The sequence below is a fragment of the Glycine soja genome, chromosome 14 (assembly GCF_004193775.1).
Source record: "Glycine soja cultivar W05 chromosome 14, ASM419377v2, whole genome shotgun sequence".
In the NCBI taxonomy this organism is placed as follows: domain Eukaryota; kingdom Viridiplantae; phylum Streptophyta; class Magnoliopsida; order Fabales; family Fabaceae; genus Glycine; species Glycine soja.
This window is the reverse complement of record NC_041015.1, coordinates 47,539,079-47,558,122: the sequence shown is the minus strand read 5'-3', so window position 1 is coordinate 47,558,122 and position 19,044 is coordinate 47,539,079. Positions and strand designations below refer to the sequence as shown.

Sequence of the window (19,044 nt, the reverse complement as noted above, 5' to 3'; positions counted from 1 at the left end):
ATGTTAAGAAGGTGGATATTTGGATCGCATAACACTTAAAATAAATAAAAAAAGAAACATTGTGATTTCGCAGGTACATGAGAGGCTAGGGTATTTACACAAGTGTAGCCTTCTCTATAAATATGACCAACTACAAAACGTATCTGTTTAGTTAAAGCTATACAGTTACTCCACCTATTTCGCAGGGACCAAGGCACAGAGTTCATATTCTTGAAGTACTGAACCACTAACAGAATCAGATTCTAACCACAGACTCCTCCAACCTTTCTCATTTTTCATTGGCTAAGATGACCCCCATAAGCTCTGCATAAAAGGAAATTTGAATTCCCAAATTTTGAGAGAAACCGCCTAAGAAATCCCCTCTATGATTAGTAAAAATACCACAACAGCCAGCTACCCTGGGAGAACCTTTGGCTGAGCCATCAGAGTTACATTTTACCCAGCCATACAAAGGAGGAAACCAATTCACCTGGATGATGTGAACAGCTTTCCTGGGGTAATGAAACAGTATAGTAGCATTGAAACAGAAATAGAGCAATTACAGTGGAAATTTGAAAAGAAACAGCCACAAGGTTCTCAGATAGAAAAGGAAAGACAATTAACGATAAAGAGCAGCAACCACGATCACCATTTCAGCTAATGACGATCACCTGAGAATGAAGTACAAGAAGGTTATAGAAATGGACAACAGAGAAGATGAGCAGAAGGAATCAGAGAAATATTGGAGAAGAAAATCAGAGAGAAAATACACCTTTCACATGCCTCAAAGGGTATAGCCTCGCAACCTTATATCTCTCTCCTTGTGCGTGTGCTTTTCCTGACCCCTATGCTATGCGGATCTGCTGCCACATGTACCTCCTTGCAAACAGAATTGTGAGCCAAAATTCCTCCCTCCATTTCACATGTTACAGGTAACCAACCACTCCTAAAGCTCTACTGATGCTGAACTCTGAAATTGAGTTGTTCATGTAGGCCGAAGTCATGTTGCCAGTGACTTTGTCCTTAGCTACAATAAGAGCTATTGCACTTTGATACTTGATGGCTCGGCTATGGAAACGTTTTCTGTTTCTGCAGTGCCAAATCATCCAGACAGAAAAAATAACCGCAGCCAAAACAGTATCTTTCATTTGAGGAGACCATCCCAAAACAGCCGAAGAAAGGATACCTTGGATTGATGAACAATCAAAGGATTTGTTTAGCAGATGCTGCAGCCAATTCCAGATCTTCACAGCAAAAGGGCACCAAAAGAAGAGATGATCACTGGTTTCAAAATTCTGCTCACAAAGATTGCAGACAGAAACGATATTACAACCTCTGTCCCAAAGTTTCATCTGTAGTTTTTGCAGAAGAACCAGCAAACAGCAAAATAAGAATAGTCATAATTTAAAGCTCATACCACAATTACTGAAAACCTTCAACAATGTTGGCCAGCACACAAGTGAACAGGAGAACATCATTACATGATCGAAAGAGGATACGTTGGCTGAAATTGACGATCAAACTGCTTCTTGATCACTCACTGAATTGAACTATAACCTGAAGGTTTTTTTATTCTCTTTTCACTAATCAACTTCTTAACCTCTTGTGCACGTTCCCATTTATCATTTGACACATAAATGTTTGCCAGAAGCACATAATTTCCAGAATCCTCAGGGTCAACCTCAAAGAGATGTTTGGCTGCAATCTCACCGAGCTCCACATTACCATAAAGCCTGCAAGCTGCCAATAAAGAACCCCAGGTTGTTGCAATGGAACTGGTTGCATTCTGCTTTATTAGATCGTATGCTCTTTCTAGTTGCCCAGCCTTCCCAAGGAGATCAACTATGCATGTATAGTGATCAGGTAAGGGCTCAATACCAAATACTCCAGTCATAATCCGAAAAAGCCTACAACCTTCTTCGATATGACCTGAAGAGCCACATGCATTGAGGACACCAATGAATGTGACCTGGTTTGGCTTTAATCCTTCCTCTTGCATATTTAAGAAAAGGTCTATTGCATTTTGTGATTTCCCATGCTCAGCAAAGGCTGCTATCATTGCACTGTAAGTATACACATCCCTGTATCTCATTGTACTGAATTCCCTCAATGCTAAGTCTATATTTCCACATTTTGAGTGCATATGGATCAATGCAGTTGAAACAATTTGTGTCCTATCTGAGATAAAAGAACAATGGGTTCCAATCAAGCTAAAGGATAAAGGTTAGCGTGAAACATTTTTACCTAAATGGATTGAATTGACAAATAATAACAAACAACTAATAGCAGAAGGACTTACCACAGCAACCCTCCTCAAGATGGTCTGTTAGTGTGTTTGATATTCTAATGTCCCTAAGTTGTGCACAAGCTGAAATAGCACCCACCATTGCCACCTCAGTGATTTTGATCTTTGCTTCTCTCATTTTCTCATACATGTAAATAGCTTCCTTTGCGTATCTACTTTGTGCATGACAAACAAGCATTGCTGCACAAGATGATGCATCCTATAGCACAGGTATGCCATCAAATATTCTTCTGGCTTCCCTCACGTTACCTAACTTACCATAACCTGCTATCATTGCAACCCAAGTGACTTCATTCTTGTCATTCATGACATCATACAATTCCTTGGCAGCTTTCATGTCTTCACAATTTGCATATCCAGCAATCGGGAAAGGGGGTCGGTGTGAACAATAAGCACTAGAGGTATGGGTGTTGAACATTAAAAGGTCTAATAAAAAGCATGAAGGTGTTGAACATAGTGTCGAGGTTGATACTATGGATGATGTGTTGTAGTTTTAAAGGTATTCCAAAAGACAATCTCATATTGCCTAGTTGAACTATGTTTTTGTTGGACTGTGACCTAAATCTATATGAAAGTTTATTCTGTTATTTTTCCTGTTTTGTCCTCTGCTTATATAAGGCAAGGATGCCTTGTATTTCTTTGGAATAAGCTTCCACTTGTATACTGCATCAGTAATAAACAGTTTTTTGTTTTCCCTCCCGTGGATGTAGGATCAAAGGTGAACCACGTAATTCTGTGCGTTCTTTCTCATCTCTCTCTCTCTCTTGCATTTTGCTGCAACATCGGTGTATGACATTTTGTTTTGCTGCATCTATTGTTGTTGTTCTTGCTTGTTCTTCATCACTTCCATAACAAACTGGTATCAAGAGCTCAAGTTGCGACCAAAGGAATTCAAGATTCTCGTATGAATACAAAGATCAAGCTGTGGGAGTCTTGTTTCTGGTTCTTTCGTTGCTTCTTTGTGATCAAGAACACTCGAGAAATCATGTCAAACACAATCCGGATTGAGAAATTCAATGAAAAGAACAGCTTCAATCTGTGGCGCATCAAGATTCGTGCTTTGTTGAAGGAACAACGTGTTTGGGCTCCTGTTGCTTCTGCACCTGTGAAGAAAGAAGTGGCTTCTGAATCAAAAGAAAAGGCCTATGTTTCAAAGACTGAAGAACTTGCAGAACAAGAAGAAAAGGCTCACTCACTAATCTTGCTTTCCTTGTCTAATGAAGTTTTATATTAAGTTGCAAATGAAGAAACTGCAAGTGGCTTATGGCTCAAGTTGGAAAAGCTGTATATGACTAAGTCAATCTGCAACAAACTCTTCTTGAAGAGGCGTCTATTTGGTTTACACATGAAAGAAGGTACATCTCTTAAGGATCATCTTGATGAATTAAATTCTATTTTGATGGAATTAAGAGATATAGATGTTAAGATAGAGGATGAAGATGTAACATCCCATTTTTCGTAAACTAATTTAAAAAGAATTGTTACTTATAAATAAATAGAGTTTTAAAAAGAATGATCATGTTTTTATAAATAAATAAATAATGAGAAATAATGGTTTAAAGAAAAAAAAAATATTTGATTTATTCATTTGATAGGGAATAAAATAGAGTTTTTTTTTATAAAATATTAAAAAATAAATAAATAGAGAAAAAATAAGTTGTGTGTATCCTAGATATAAATAGCGATGCTAGGTCAGTTTTTAGACTGATGATATCTCTTCTTTCCCTCATTTTCGTTTTCCCTCTCCTCCTCCTCAAAACTCTTTCTTTTTCTCGTAGCCCACAAAACCTGTCTCAAAAAAATGATGATCTCGGACTTATTCACCGTTGGATCGTCATGAAATTTGACTACCACGTTCGCAACCCAATTCTGAGCATTCTTACCGTTGGGAATTGCAAAATCATGTCAGAGCTAAGAGAAATACCCTTCGCACCGTAGCTTTCTCTTTTCCCGTAGAAACCCAAAATGGTCTCAGTAAAACTACGATCCCGGTTTCAATAACCGTTGGATTTTCATGAAATTTTGATATGTGGTTTTAAATTCAATTCCTCATACTTTCACCGTTGGAATTTGGGAGATAATATTCGTGGAGGGGGAAAAGAAATCGCATGAAGATAGTACAAGTGGAGGCTTCAATCTCCTCTCCGTCTCTCTGACATTTGGGAATTCTATCGGAGCAGTCGGATGAATAACTGGAGAAATCTCAGGAAACCGCTAGAGATGCCGCTATCGATGTCAAAAGACACGTGAGTCCACTTAGAGATAAGGGATGAGTTTATCACAATTAGGGGTTTAGAATGAACATGTATAGGAATCCTTAGAGAACTAAATTTGGGTTTATCTTGGGATGTTTATTGAATTATAATTTTTCCTTTATGATTATAAATACAATATTTTTGTGTTCCACGTACCAATTGATGTTCTAATGAGAATTAATTAATAAACTTGTGTGTTCTTGATGTTTTTGCGTTTTGACCCATGATTTTGATATAATTGTATGGAATTATTTCAAGGGTTTTATTGCCCATGTTGTGACAAACCTTTTATATAAATTATTATATTGAGATTATGAAATGGTGATTCAAATTACGAGTATGTGATAAATTGAACCTGTGATAAATGGTGAAATAAATGTATATTGATGTGTGTGTATTGAGTTGTGAGCTATGAACTGTGCAATCACACAATTATAAGACCCTTTAAGGGCGACGGGTATTGTGATGAGATCCACTATGGGAACCCGACGGGTTAAAATGACTTTGAAAACAATTGAGTAAATGTGTGTAATGCATAGTTCATAGGTAAAATATATATGATTCATGAGGTGCGATAACGTGTTAAATTGAGATTCTACCATTGTGATTGAGATTAAGTGTATGTGATAAATTGAGTATGTATATGATTGAGATATATATGTGCATTGAGGTGTTGTGTGCATTGAGTTGTGAACTATGAATTGTACAATCACACGATCATAAGTCCCTTTAAGGGCGATGAGTTAATGTTAAGTCCCTTTTGGGGCGGCGAGTTAATGTTAAGTCCCTTTTAGAGCGACGAGTTAATGTTAAGTCCCTTTTAAGGCGACGAGTTGATGCTAAGTCCCTTTTAGGACGACGAGTTGATGCTAAGTCCCTTTTTGGGCGACGAGTTAATGTTAAGTCACTTTAAGGGCGACGAGTTAATGATAAGTCCCTTAAAGGGCGACGGGTTAAAATTATTTTAAGAATAATTAAGGAGTCGTGTGTTTTATACAGTTCATAGATAGAGTTTGTGTGCTAAAATATTTTCTGGGTTGGACCTGAATCAGGAGGGAGAGGCCTTGACGGACTCTTCAGAGTGTAGGCCTTGGGGGTCACACGGTTTGAGTGCTCCTTTAAGCCTATGTTGATCCCATATGGTTAGAGCATTCTCGCAAAACACTGTGACCCTAACTGGTCTCCCTATGATATTACCTAGTGAGAGTGACTTGACTTGCTAGTGTGTGGTTTGTCTTGTCATGTACTCCTAGGCGCCCGACGAGGTTTTTCACTGACATGGTACCACATTGCATATAGGATTGAGTCTTAGTGTATATGTTGCATAATGCTTGTGTATTGTTCAATATTGATTGACTTGATGATATTGTGTTTTGATCCTTGAGTACGTGAATGTTGTGAAGATGAATTAAATGTGTAGTGTTGCGATGTAATGTTGTGCGACAAAGTGGCGAAATAACGTGAGTGATGCTTAAGTAAGCTGTATTTTGTTTATATGATATTTATACCTACATGTTATCTTGTTTCTCTCCATTAGTTAGGAATGTGATAACTCACTCCTTGTGTGTTGTTTGTGTTTGGATCCTGTGATGATCTTGAACTTTGTGTTCGGGGGAGCAGATGAATAGGTGAATGACTATGAAGAATCTCATGCTAGAGCACACGGGAACACAACGCTCTGATATGATGTGACATTAGAATATAGGTTTTATATTAATTGTATGAAGCTTAGATGACCTTATTTGAGCCGAGATGACTTTATTATTTATTTGGACAAGTTTGAATGTGATGTAGAAGAAAGTGAATGTGAGCCTTTTACCCCTTTGAAAGGCTTGTATTTAAAAATGTTTTAAAAATACTTTTAATCAATATTTGAATTTTTATTCCTTTATTAGTAATTATGTGAGGAGTTGAGGATGTCACATTTAGTGGTATCAGAGTAGGTCGAACCTTTCGGCCAGTGTGTTATGTGCTTATCATATTCTGATGTGCACTCTGTGTGGTTACTTATGAGTACTTTTGTTGAGCATGCTTGAATTATTATTTGTATTTTCTCCTACATGATTAAATGAGACTTAATAATAATGCTTGTATATGCCTTGCATCCTTAATGTCTGCTATACCATGAATCCACTGTTGAGTCATGAGTTATGAGACTGGCCATCTCTATAATTTGCAAAGTGCGGTTGGACATTATGGCAAGCCATTGGGTGATGCAAGTAGTCTTGATATTGATTGATAATGTGTTAATGAACCTTTATCATCTTGTGTATATGTTGTTAGTTAGCTTATTTCTCTTTTGATGCGTGGATTAGTGTTGCAAGAACCTTTTGGACCATATATATATCTTGGATGAGTGTGTCTTTCTTGATGTGTAAACACATGACTACTTAACTCCCTTTATTTGGTATGTAGTCGTGAATGTAGTTATTGAAGCTTGTGATTCCTTAATACATCCTTATTAATTGTTTAACTCTTACTTCTTAAATGTACGTTATATACTTGTTATAGGAACCTTATAATTCTAAGTATATAAAGTTGTAGTATGGTGTTCTACCTTAATTGCATAGATATTATGGTTGTTGTGATTTCTTGTTCTTAGTGATGCTAATACTCTATAGTTGGATGATTCATATCAAGTTATATTTCATAAGGAATACTCTTTTGATTGTACCTTCTAATTCTAGTGCAACCTATTCTTTGTGTTGCGTACTTAAGTCAAGTAATTTGATTACACTTGAAAGCTTGAGTATAATTCATTCTTTGTGTTATGAGCCTACATCAAACAATTGGGTTACTGTTGTTTCTAACACAATCAAGTGATTGTTAACGTCCCCATATGTGTGTACACTGTGATCATGTTTTCGTTTCTAGAATTCATTTGAAATGTTTGTTGTTAATTCTGAATGAGTGGTCCTTCTTGATTTAAAAATTATTGTCTCATAATCAATCGAGTGTTCATCTTGTTATTAGTTGCTCATCTTCCAATCATGTCTTGTTAAACTGCTCGATCTGTTGTCATGTGTTACTTCTGTTACGAATAGAGAGACTTCGCCCTTGTTAATCACGTTAAGATGTTTTGAAGGAAAACACTTGAGTATGCATTATCCTTGTTACCCATAGACGAAAGTCAAACTTAGTAAGTCGTGTACCTGTGTTCCTTGAAGATGTGTTTAGTTACCACCTAAGTGCGAGATTGAGAATCTTGTAGGCATAATACCTATAAAAACTTGTAACTGTAGTTCTTGAGAAATATTTGGTATAGAGTTGTTTAAGAACATAAAGTAGTTGGAAAAGTTGTGAAAGATAATTAAGAGGTTTAGTGTGAAACCTTAAGAAGAGTGTAAGGAGTTAATTGCTAAGCATGGAAGGGTTCAAGAGTGAGTGTTCTTGCATAAGGTAGGTGACCTAAAGGATTATTGATATTAGTTGTATGATTAGCGAGATAAATCTTAGTTTTCTCTACCTTAATATGTAAAAAATCTGAGGATACTCCGATGACTACCTTAGTATCTTTTGTGGCCTTTTACGTGTACCTGGTCATGTCTTGACAAGATCAATGCCTTTGTGTGTTCGTGGGATGCATGGTCGGGATCTCCCACCCCGAGTTAGCCTTTATAGTGGTTTCGATGATTAGTGCCTAGTGAATTTCTAGTCAAGTTGGATTATGGGGTTTATCTTAAGGTTGTTATAGACCCTTGGGAATCATGTTTCGTGCTAAGAGTTTTGTTATGCATTTTAGTTAGATGAGGATAACCCTTAGAGTATGCCACGTTTAGGTGAGAGATAACTTTAAATCTTTCTTGGGAAGAAGTTGTTTTGAGATGAGAGGAAACCTAAGATTAAGATAAAATTCCCTTAACTAGTAGTCAAACCAAAAAGTTATTTTAGGATTCCTTGAATTAACCTTAATTCTTGTTGGAGATGACTCAAGTAAGTTTAAGTTTCCGGGTGAGATCCTTGTAAGGAGTAAGCCATAAGTTCATAGAAAAGTCGGTCACTGTAAACCGTTGAGTGATATCTTAGTCGCGTAGGTCCTTATTGGAGTAGTAAAATATTCGAAATAATTTTTAAGTTTAGAGGAGTGCTTGTAGGAGGACAAATAATGATCAATGTTTCTTGACAACTAAAGACTTATGAAAAGACTTATCCTGTGATTTAGAATAGGTAACCATGGTGTTCACCATAATATTTTGGGAAACATTACCGTTAGTTTGATACATTGTGAGGATCTTTAGAGTTAAATCCAAGGTAGAAGAGATGGGTAGAATTCTTAACAATCTTGTTGTAAGTTTAGTTTCAACCGTTAGAACTAGCTTAGTTGTTGGAGCTTGAGTAGGAAATCCTTGGTATGACCAATGCCCTAGTTATAGAGTTAGACATCGTAAACTACAATCAAAACCTCAACTTTAAGTGCAAAGTTATAGAGTGGCATGAGTATAAATGTGTCAAGATTACCCTAAGTTGAACAAGTTTACATAAGTGAGAAGTGGTCTGTTTTGCTTATTCAATTAGTACCCAGTAAGTACCAGGTAGCAAACCTTAGAGTGGAACCGTTGCAATTTCTTGAACCTAAGTGAGAGTTATGAGCTAAGTATACCAAAGTGAGAAAGACTGTGTTGAAGGAAGAGGTTTAGACCCGAGGGTAGGCAAAATGGAGTTTTGCTCAACAGAATTTAACAAATTCTGCAGAGATGAAGGGATTGCTAGATAGCTTACTATTAGGAACACTCCTCAGCAAAATGGAGTTGTTGAACGAATGAACAGAACACTCCTGGAAAGAACAAAATGTCTATTGTCTAATGTTGGTCTCAATAGAAGTTTTTGGGGAGAAGCTATCAATACAACTTGTTTTCTAATCAATAGAACACCCTCTACTGCTATAGGACTTAAAACTCCTATTGAAATCTGGAATGGCAAAACAGAAAACTACTCAAATCTAAGAGTATTTGGCTGCAATTCTTATTATCATGTAAATGAAGGAAAGCTGGTACCTAGATCAAGAAAAGGTCTATTCATGGGTTATGGTGATGGGGTGAAAGGCTATAGGATCTGGTCACCCTTCGAAAAGAAAGTTCTTCTCAGCAGAGATGTAATTTTTGATGAATCACATCTGTTTCATCCTAAGCTTGAGGTTCCAATTGCTGGAACACAGAGCTGCCACTCTCCTCAAGAAAAGGATATAGAATCTATAACCAAAGAATCAGAAAAAAGGGCTCATTTCAATACATCTCCTGTTCCTCAAGAAGGTGAGAAATCAGAAGATTCCAATGCAAATGCTTGGCTGCTGAACCTGATCTTCCACAGCTCAATTATGGAATCAATCAGAGACCAAAAAGGGTCACTAGACCTCCTGAAAGATATGGTTTTGAAGACATGGTTGCCTATGCATTACATGCAGCAAAAGAAATAGATTCAAATGAACCTGCCACTTACCAAGAAGCTATCAATCATCCTGAAGCTGAAAATTGGTTGTTAGCTATGAAAGAGGAAATGGAATCTTTATATAAGAATCAAACCTGGAAACTTGTTGAACTACCTAAAGAAAGACAAGTGGTAGGTTGCAAGTGGATATTCAAGAGGAAACCTGGTCTTTCAGAAAAGGAAGGGATAAGATACAAGGCTAGGTTAATTGCCAAGGGATTCAGCCAGAAAAAAGGAGTAGATTTCAACGAAATCTTTTCTCCTGTGGTTAGACATACATCCATCAGGGTTCTGCTTGCTATTGTGGCAAACCAAGACTTGGAACTTGAACAACTTGATGTCAAGACTGCTTTTCTCCATGAAAGATTGGAAGAAAATATTCTAATGAAACAACCTGAAGGGTTTGAAGTTCAAGTAAGAGAAAGGTATGTTTCTCAACTGCAGAGGTCCTTGTATGGATTGAAACAATCTCCAAGGCAATGGTACATGAGGTTTGACAGCTTTATCACCAGCCAAGGATTCAAGAGAAGTCTCTATGATTGTTGTGTTTATCACAACAAGGTGGGGGATGGATCAATGATCTATCTTCTACTCTATGTAGATGACATGCTTATTTCAGAAAAAAGCATGTGTGATATACAAAATCTGAAGATCCTCCTGAATGGTGAATTTGATATGAAAGATCTAGGGGCTGCAAAGAAAATCTTAGGAATGGAGATCTATAGGGACAGAACTCAGAAATGGCTATTTTTGTCTCAAAATGATTACATTCAAAAGATACTTGTGAGGTTTGGAATGGCTGATTCTAAACCTATCAGCACTCCCCTTTCAGAAAAAGAGAAGTTGTCTGCTGTGATGAAGGTTCAAGCTCAGGCCGATCAGGACTATATGTCAAAGGTTTCATACTCAAGTGTTGTTGGCAGTATCATGTATACCATGGTCTGCACCAGACCTGACCTTGCTTATGCTGTTAGCATGGTTAGTAGGTTCTTAAACCAACCCCAGAAGAAATATTGGAAGGCTGTGAAGAGAATTTTCAGATATCTTAAAGGGACTGCAGATGTAGGGTTGATCTATGGATCTAACTTAGATTACTGTCTCACTGGCTATTCTGATGCTGATTTTGCTGCTGATCTTGTCAAGAGAAGGTCCCTAACAGGGTATGCTTACACCCTTGGTGGCTACTTGGTGAGTTGGAAGGCAACACTTCAACCTTCGGTTGCCCTCTCAACTACTGAGGCTAAATATATGACTCTTACTGAAGCTGCAAAGGAAGGAATTTGGCTAAGAGGTCTGATAAATGATCTCGGAATTAATCAAGAATATGCTAACATCTACTGTGATAGCCTTAGTGCTATATGCTTGGCCGAGGATCAGGTTCATCATGACAAAACCAAGCATATAGATGTTAGATATCACTTCATTCGGTAAGAAAGAAGAATTAAGGTTCATAAGATCAGCACTCTGCACAATCCTGCTGATATGTTTACAAAGCCAGTTCCAAAGAGCAAGTTTAATAACTGCTTAAGCTTGTTCAATGTAGGTTGTTGGGTTTAAGATCATGTGTTTTTGGAGGGTGCAGTTTGTGTCTTATATGGATGTTAGTTCAAGGTGGTGAATTGTTGGGTTGTGACCTAAATCTATATGGATATTTATTCTGTTATTTTTTCTGTTTTGTCCTCTGCTTATATAAGACAAGGATGCCCTGTATTTCTTTTGGAATAAGCTTCCACTTGTAAACTGCATCAGTAATAAATAGCTTTCTGTTTTCCCTCCCGTGGATGTAGCCTTGATCAAAGGTGAACCACGTAATTCTGTGCGTTCTTTCTCATCTCTCTCTCTCTTTCATTTTACTGCAACATCGGTGTATGACATTTCTGTTCTGTTGCATCTACTGCTGCTGTTCTTGCTTGTTCTTCATCACTTCCATAACAGTTTTGCTTGTTTATATATCAGTTCTAGTAGAGGTGTGGCCTTAGTATGCATGAGACTAGGCCACACTGATACTGTTGTAGTCCAAATCCACTAATTCCCCTCTAAGTGTGCGATAATGGGCCTTGCAATTTTTTTATATTGTGATTTAATAAATTATTATGGGACATGCTTATTTGAATTTATTTTTGGAATTCAAAGCTCACTCTTTTTTTGAAACTTTTCCTCTCCTCTTTTTCTTTTTTCCTAGGTTAATTTTGATTTGCCTATTTTTGTTGCTTCAGTCCTCTCTAAAAGGTTCCTATTATATCTTGAGGGACTTGCAGGGTACGCCATAGATCAAATGAGAGCAAAAGTTGTGCACATCTAATTTAATTATTTTGCACGACTTTTGTTCCCTTAGTGCTTATTACTGCCTATTTTTGCCCATGTGTTTAGTTAAAAATTGATAATGATGTGTTTGTCTTTTTTCGAATCAACCTACCTTCTAATGTATTCCGGTAATGGTAGGCCTGCCAACCTCTATAACTTGTTAGAGATATCCAAACAAACCTAAAATCATTATCAATTTTAGAAGGCTTCAAAACAACCCATGTTTTCCCATTTAGAAGCCTTTAATAAACAAATAGATTTCCAAACACACCTTTGATCATTTGGTGCAATATTTGTTAGTTACTCTTTTTATATAATTCTTACTTTTTTAATACCCAATTCTTTTAATTAATATACTTATAATTTTAGAGGGCATTTGTTTTACCGTATAATTTTGTATTCTCATGAATCACATTTCTAAAAATATTATACATTGGAATGCTATTTTTCACAAACATGTTTGGTTAGTATTTAGTAATTTAGCATTTTGTTTAATTAAAAAGTAAAAGTAAAAGACAAAGGTAGAAGAATGGAATGTTAATGGGTAGTTATGGTAGACAATTACTTTTATTTCTATGGAAAGATCATATACCCACTTGAAATATATTGTCATAACTTTCAAACAAACATAAAAATGTTCATTTCTCACTCTCATATTCTTGGAAATAAAAAAGATGTCATTATAATAAAATTTTATTAATTAACATTGGCTTTAAGAAATAAAATTAAATAAGAAAGAAAAATAAATTATAAAACATGGAAGATAAAAAATATCATTAATTAAAAAATTTAAAATAATTTTTTTCATAAAAATATTATCAACACATTTTTTATCCTAATATTTATTTATTTATAAATTTGCGAGTACCATTGATTTCATTCATTTACATTTCTTTTTTATTTTAAGAAAAAGACACCCTAACGTCATCCTTAGTTTTGGATGGAAGTCAAGCAGTAATGGCTTCTTGCCTTCTTCGATAATCCTTCCAAATTAAATGCATCAAACCTATAAAATATTAACAAAACATATTATTACCTGAACTACAAAATTTAAATTTAACATTTTAAACTAGAAATAACTTTTAAAAGTATAGAGTTATAAAAATTAATTACAAAAAATATTAACAATGATATCTTTAATTATATTTATATGTTTAATTTTTTATTTGTATAATTATACATTATACTAATCTTACATTAATACATTGTTTTTTTAATAAAAAAAATTAGCTATACCTTCATGTTTAAAATTGTAGATATGATTTTTTTTTATAATTTTATAATTTTAAGAATTAATATGTAACAACAATAATTATAAAATATCTTAATGACTTAAATTAAAAGATTGTGAAGAAGCTACCAAAAAATTTGGACTTTTTATTTATTTATTTATCAAAATGGGTTATTTCATGAAATTAATTACTAAAGTAAATGTTTTATAAAATTATTTATCTGTTGTGTCGTGTGTGATCTTTGTCACATAGAATGCAGGTAACATCATCTTGAATGACACCTAGTGCTTTTTGTTTGTTACCTAGTTGTCGAGATCTAGTCATTAAACAAATATTTAGTTTTGGCTTGACTGACACTAAATATCGAACAAGGACGGTGCATACCAAGTGATGTCTCTTGTTATAGGATAAACAAAAAATATAAGGTATCACTCAAAATGCCTCTTCCATCCTACATGACAAAAATCACTTATAAGAGATAAATGATTTTGTAAAACACCCATTTTGCTAATTAATTTTTTGAAATAACCTATTTTGTTAAAAAAAAGTCAAAAAATATGTATAAGACCCATAAAGTTAATGTTATTATATAAATTGACATTTGTAATTTTGTGTACTAACATTTCTTTTGGTTGAACATAAAGAAACTTGTGATCTTTGATATAGGACAAAAAAATGTCAAAAAACCAAAGAAGAAAAAAAAACTTGTCAATGTTATTTCTTTCTCACCTTTGGTTCCAATTATAGTAATATGTGAAGAAACAAAAAATTATAGTAAGTCTCAATACAAATTTGTATATGCCCATGCCAATTGGAGAGAAAATAGTTGAAAAAAACATTTTATTATAGTCTCTTATAAATTATAACTTTAAAAAATGATGAATTATTAGAAATAAGAAACTAATTCACACACATTTTAAAATTTGATAACTAAAACCATTAATATAAAAATATGAGGACTTTGTTCGGCTGCATTTCTTATCGAAAATACAACCACAAAACATATTTTCCCCCAAACTAATATGACATTATCTTTTTATCATTGCTATTTTTTTTTCAAAATATTCATATTGTTTAATATATAACTTTTCTTTTCGTTTATCATTACACATTCAAAATAGAAGTCCTACCAAAACAATACAAAAAATATCATGTTAACCATGTTTGGGTTAAATTTAAGTTTGTAAAAATATTCTAAATTTTACTTCTCTAAAACTTAGTTTTCAAACAAACATAATTTTAAACTCATTTTACTCTCAAACATATATTTAATCCTCACACCGAAAATTCAAATGCTCTTTTAGTTTATCCTCTTTTTATTTTATTTTATTCACCTTTTCATTTTTTTTCTTTTTTATACATAATTTCTTGTTGGCTTAATAATTTAGAGATGTCACTCTTATCTAGAATATAAATATAAGATGGATTTATTTCATATTAGATTATTGGTTTCACATATCACATGAGTCTCCCTTTCCCGCATTTTATGTACGTTCATTTGTTTTTCTTTCTTTCTCTCTCTCCTCTCCTATATCCCTTTCTTCTCCCTTGCCTTTAGCCCTTCCTAAAGCCAAAACTATGCAAACATAGAGCAATCTAAAACAAGAAACACACACACACACATAAAACAAAGAAAAACCATTTCTAGAAGCTGAGCAAATTAACCAAACCCTTTATAGAAAATGAAAAACATGCTTTGTACTCACGAGAGTTAAAGTGTCTCACCAAAAAATAAGTGATAATCAAAGAACTAGTTTAGGGTCAGGAATCTGCTACCCAACTCAAGGTTCTGCTTGAAAAACCCTTTGGGAGTGAAGGGTCTCTCTCTTCTCAAGAACTCATGGCCAATGTCCTTAGATCTTTCACTCAAGCCCTTTCTATTCATGACAACTTGGCATGAGTGAATTTTTTTATTTTATGGAAAAGGGTTAAAACTTCAGGTTATATATGTTTGTTGGCATGGGTAATATACATATATATAGAGAGAGAGAGAGAGAGTGACTGCAGATGAATTCTCATATGTTGATTTTAGGTTCAGCTCCAAGATTAGCCAGGCTCCTCCTAATATTTCACATATGCATTTTGTCATGGCCGTATTTAGGAATTTCGGGAGCTTAGGCGAAAATGACCTATGTTTTTTTTGTTGAAAAAAGACTAATAATTTTTATGTTATTTTTCTGGTTTTTTGAACTGCAAAATTATTTATTAAAATTTTATAATCAAGTAACTCTAACATCTCACTCTTATTAGATAACACAGTTAATCTATTCAATCTATCTTGTAACATAACTGATCTCAAATATGATTTAATCAATTTTAATTTTGAAAAGTTTCTTTTAACGGTCACAACTTAATAATATCCTATAAGCAATATATGTATTTGGAAAAGAACCTAACCTTTTTATATAGTTCAATATTTTTAATGGTGTGTTAATTTCATTTGTTAGAACTTCTTTCAATAACTTTTATTTTGAAAACAAATCAAGACCATCAATATCAGAATGATCCTTAAAACTCAAAATCTTTTCAAGATTGATGCAATATTTTTTTAATTCATCTTCACTCAAAGTTTTAAATTTATTTGAATCAAATAAAAATCCAAACATGTTTTCATGTTCTAAAAATTGTTTGAATCGACTCTCAATGGAAGAAATAAACTGATCTAATACATACAAAAAATAATCAACATGAAAAGAATCTTCAATAGAATAAGCTATCTCATCACTAACAATGTCATCAAAATATTTTTTCCTATGAATCTTACGCTTTTCATTAAACTTGGGCTCTATATCCATTTCAATAGTCATTTCTTTGATGGATTCTAATGCAAGTGCAAAATCATTTCCCTATAATTTTTTACATAAGTTATAAGGCCTCTTAAGTGATCTATAGCAACATCTATATTCATATCTTTAGATTGCATGATCTTACTTACAAAATTCACAGCAAAAAGTATATCATACCAAATATTCATTCCCAATAAAAATTCAAAATTCTCCATCTCATAAGTTGCTAAATGTATGGCTTCATTCTTTATCTTAGGATCTTCACTAGTTTTTGATAATTGAACAAGTGTGTCCCTTATTTTTGGTGCTTGAAACTTTATGGTTTTGACACTCTCAATTCTACATTCCCATCTAGTTTGAGATAGTGATTTGGTCAAAAAAGTAAACAAAGAATAAATGCGTTACAAAACTAAAAAAAAAAAAAAACTCTTGTACATGAATTGACCATATCACCTAGAACTAAATTCAAATTATGACAACCACAAGGAGTAATATGTTCTAGGGTTTATGTCCAACAATCTCTTTTGTACTTCTTGAATAAGTTCCCTTATTAGACCTGTTATCATACACTTTTCCCCCCTTATATCATTAATATCAAGGTCATATTTTTTAATACCAGAGTAAGTTCCTCAAAAAGACATTTTCCTATTGTGTCATTGACTTGTAAACACTCTAAAAAATATTTCTATTTTGACGGGGCAACTAAAAGTATCAACACACCTCAAAATAAGAGTCATTTGCTCGTAATGGCTTACATCTGGAGTACAATCAAGAATGATAGAAAATATTTTGCATCTTTAACTTTTTAGTGTAATATTTTTTATTTGAGAAGCTAATAATTCTATAAGTTCATTTTATATAGTCTCACTCAAGTAATGATTATGAAGGTCATCATATTTTTATACGTTTAACATGCTCTTACATAACTAGATCAAGTTCTAATAACAACTTATCAAACTCAAAAAGTTTTCATTGTCTTTTTGGTATATTTTTTCATTTGTCTCTTGAAAAGCTAAATTGTTTTTAGAAAGATATTTAATTATAGTTATAATCCTCACCTAGATGTTAACAATTATAAAAATTAAATAATTGCTTGAATGTAGTATTAAAGAACTGAGAATAGAGAGAATGAGAATGAGAGAGACAAGAGAGGAAACAAAGATGTTGATCCAAAAATGATGTTTTTTTATAAAAAAAAATTACATTAATGTTGAAACCATATAATAGGGATTATAGAAATTTACTTGGTCACTCTTGGGTGACTTTTCATTTGTAAAAACTAAAGAATGGACTGTGGGCTTTTAAAAAATAATTTATATTAATAATACTACTATTAAAAAAAAATTAGGGACCTTATAAATTTGGGAGATCTAGGCCATGACCTTAGTTATCTTGTTGAATGTCTTACCCTGTATTTTATAATAATAATAATAATAATAATAATAATAATAATAATAATACATGATGTATATGCATGAATATTGTTGTTGCGCAGGAGGAGTGCACAGACTTGCACTACACTATCCTGCACTACTGATGGCAATCATGCATGGAGGAAGTATGAAAAAAGGGAATCCTCAATTCTGAATTTCAATTCGTAAGTATTGTTGTTCATTTTCTTTTAATTTATTTTTATATTTTCCATGGAAAGATATAATTATGACTTATGAGACAGTATGTAGTATGTGCGAATAGCATAATTATTAGATCATAATAAGTTGCATCACATGTAAGTGATGACTGTCTTAATTTTCTTTATTGGGTGATGCATTTCCTTTGTTTCTCCATCTCCCAAGAAAAATGCTTATCGATATGTAGAAATTTCACACTATAGAAATTGACTTTAATAGGCTTGCTACTGCTGCTAGAAGTCTCGAACAGTTCCTTATACCAAAATAGAAATTACACTCAAGAAGATGCAAGTGGAGGGACTAGTAGCAAAAAACAACTTAGAGTGGCATTGAAAAACCCACTTTTTGACATGGTATCAAAGTCTATTATAATGGATCCATGTATGGTTGTCATTCTTTAGACAAGTATAAGGAAGAGTCATGAAAAAAAATAGGATATATTGAAGTCTCACATCGAATAAAAATAATATCGAGATAAACTATATAAGTGGAGAATAATCCTCATCTTGTAAGCCGATTTTGTAGGATTGAACTAAACTCTTGAAAAAAACCAACTTTCTAACATGATATGAGACAACACTCAAATTGAAAGGATAAAAACTCCCATTAAATTTTATTTCAAAATTAGAATTTAACTTGAATTATCTTATATATTTATACTTATACTTAAAGTTATTTTTATTATAAATCATAGTTCATATCGAGTATTTTAATTGAAACAATAAACACTAACAAAAAAACATTAAAAATACTAAATTATATAAATGGAAAGTAATCCTTATCTTATAAATTGATTTTGTAAGATTGAGCTAAACTCATGAAAAAAAATCTACTTTCTGATATGATATAAGAGAACACTCAAATTGAAAGAATAAAAACTTTCATTAATTTTTATTTAAAAATTAGAATTTAACTTAAATTATCTTATCTTATTTTTTGTCGGTCTTAAACCTCCCATATTTGTACTTATGCTTAAAGTTATTTTTATTATAAATCAGAGTTCAAAGTTCATATGGAGTATTTTAATTGAAACAATAAATACTAACAAAAAATATTAAAAATACTACATCTGTAATTTTAAAACCATTAAACTATCACCCCATTCGCAGAGCACGCACACAGCATTCC

General features: G+C 33.4%; 1 pseudogene; it reads right to left on the bottom strand.

The window, feature by feature from the left end:
• Positions 1 to 1,516: 1,516 nt before the first annotated feature.
• On the bottom strand, positions 1,517 to 2,702 carry LOC114384157 (annotated as a pseudogene).
• Positions 2,703 to 19,044: the final 16,342 nt, after the last annotated feature.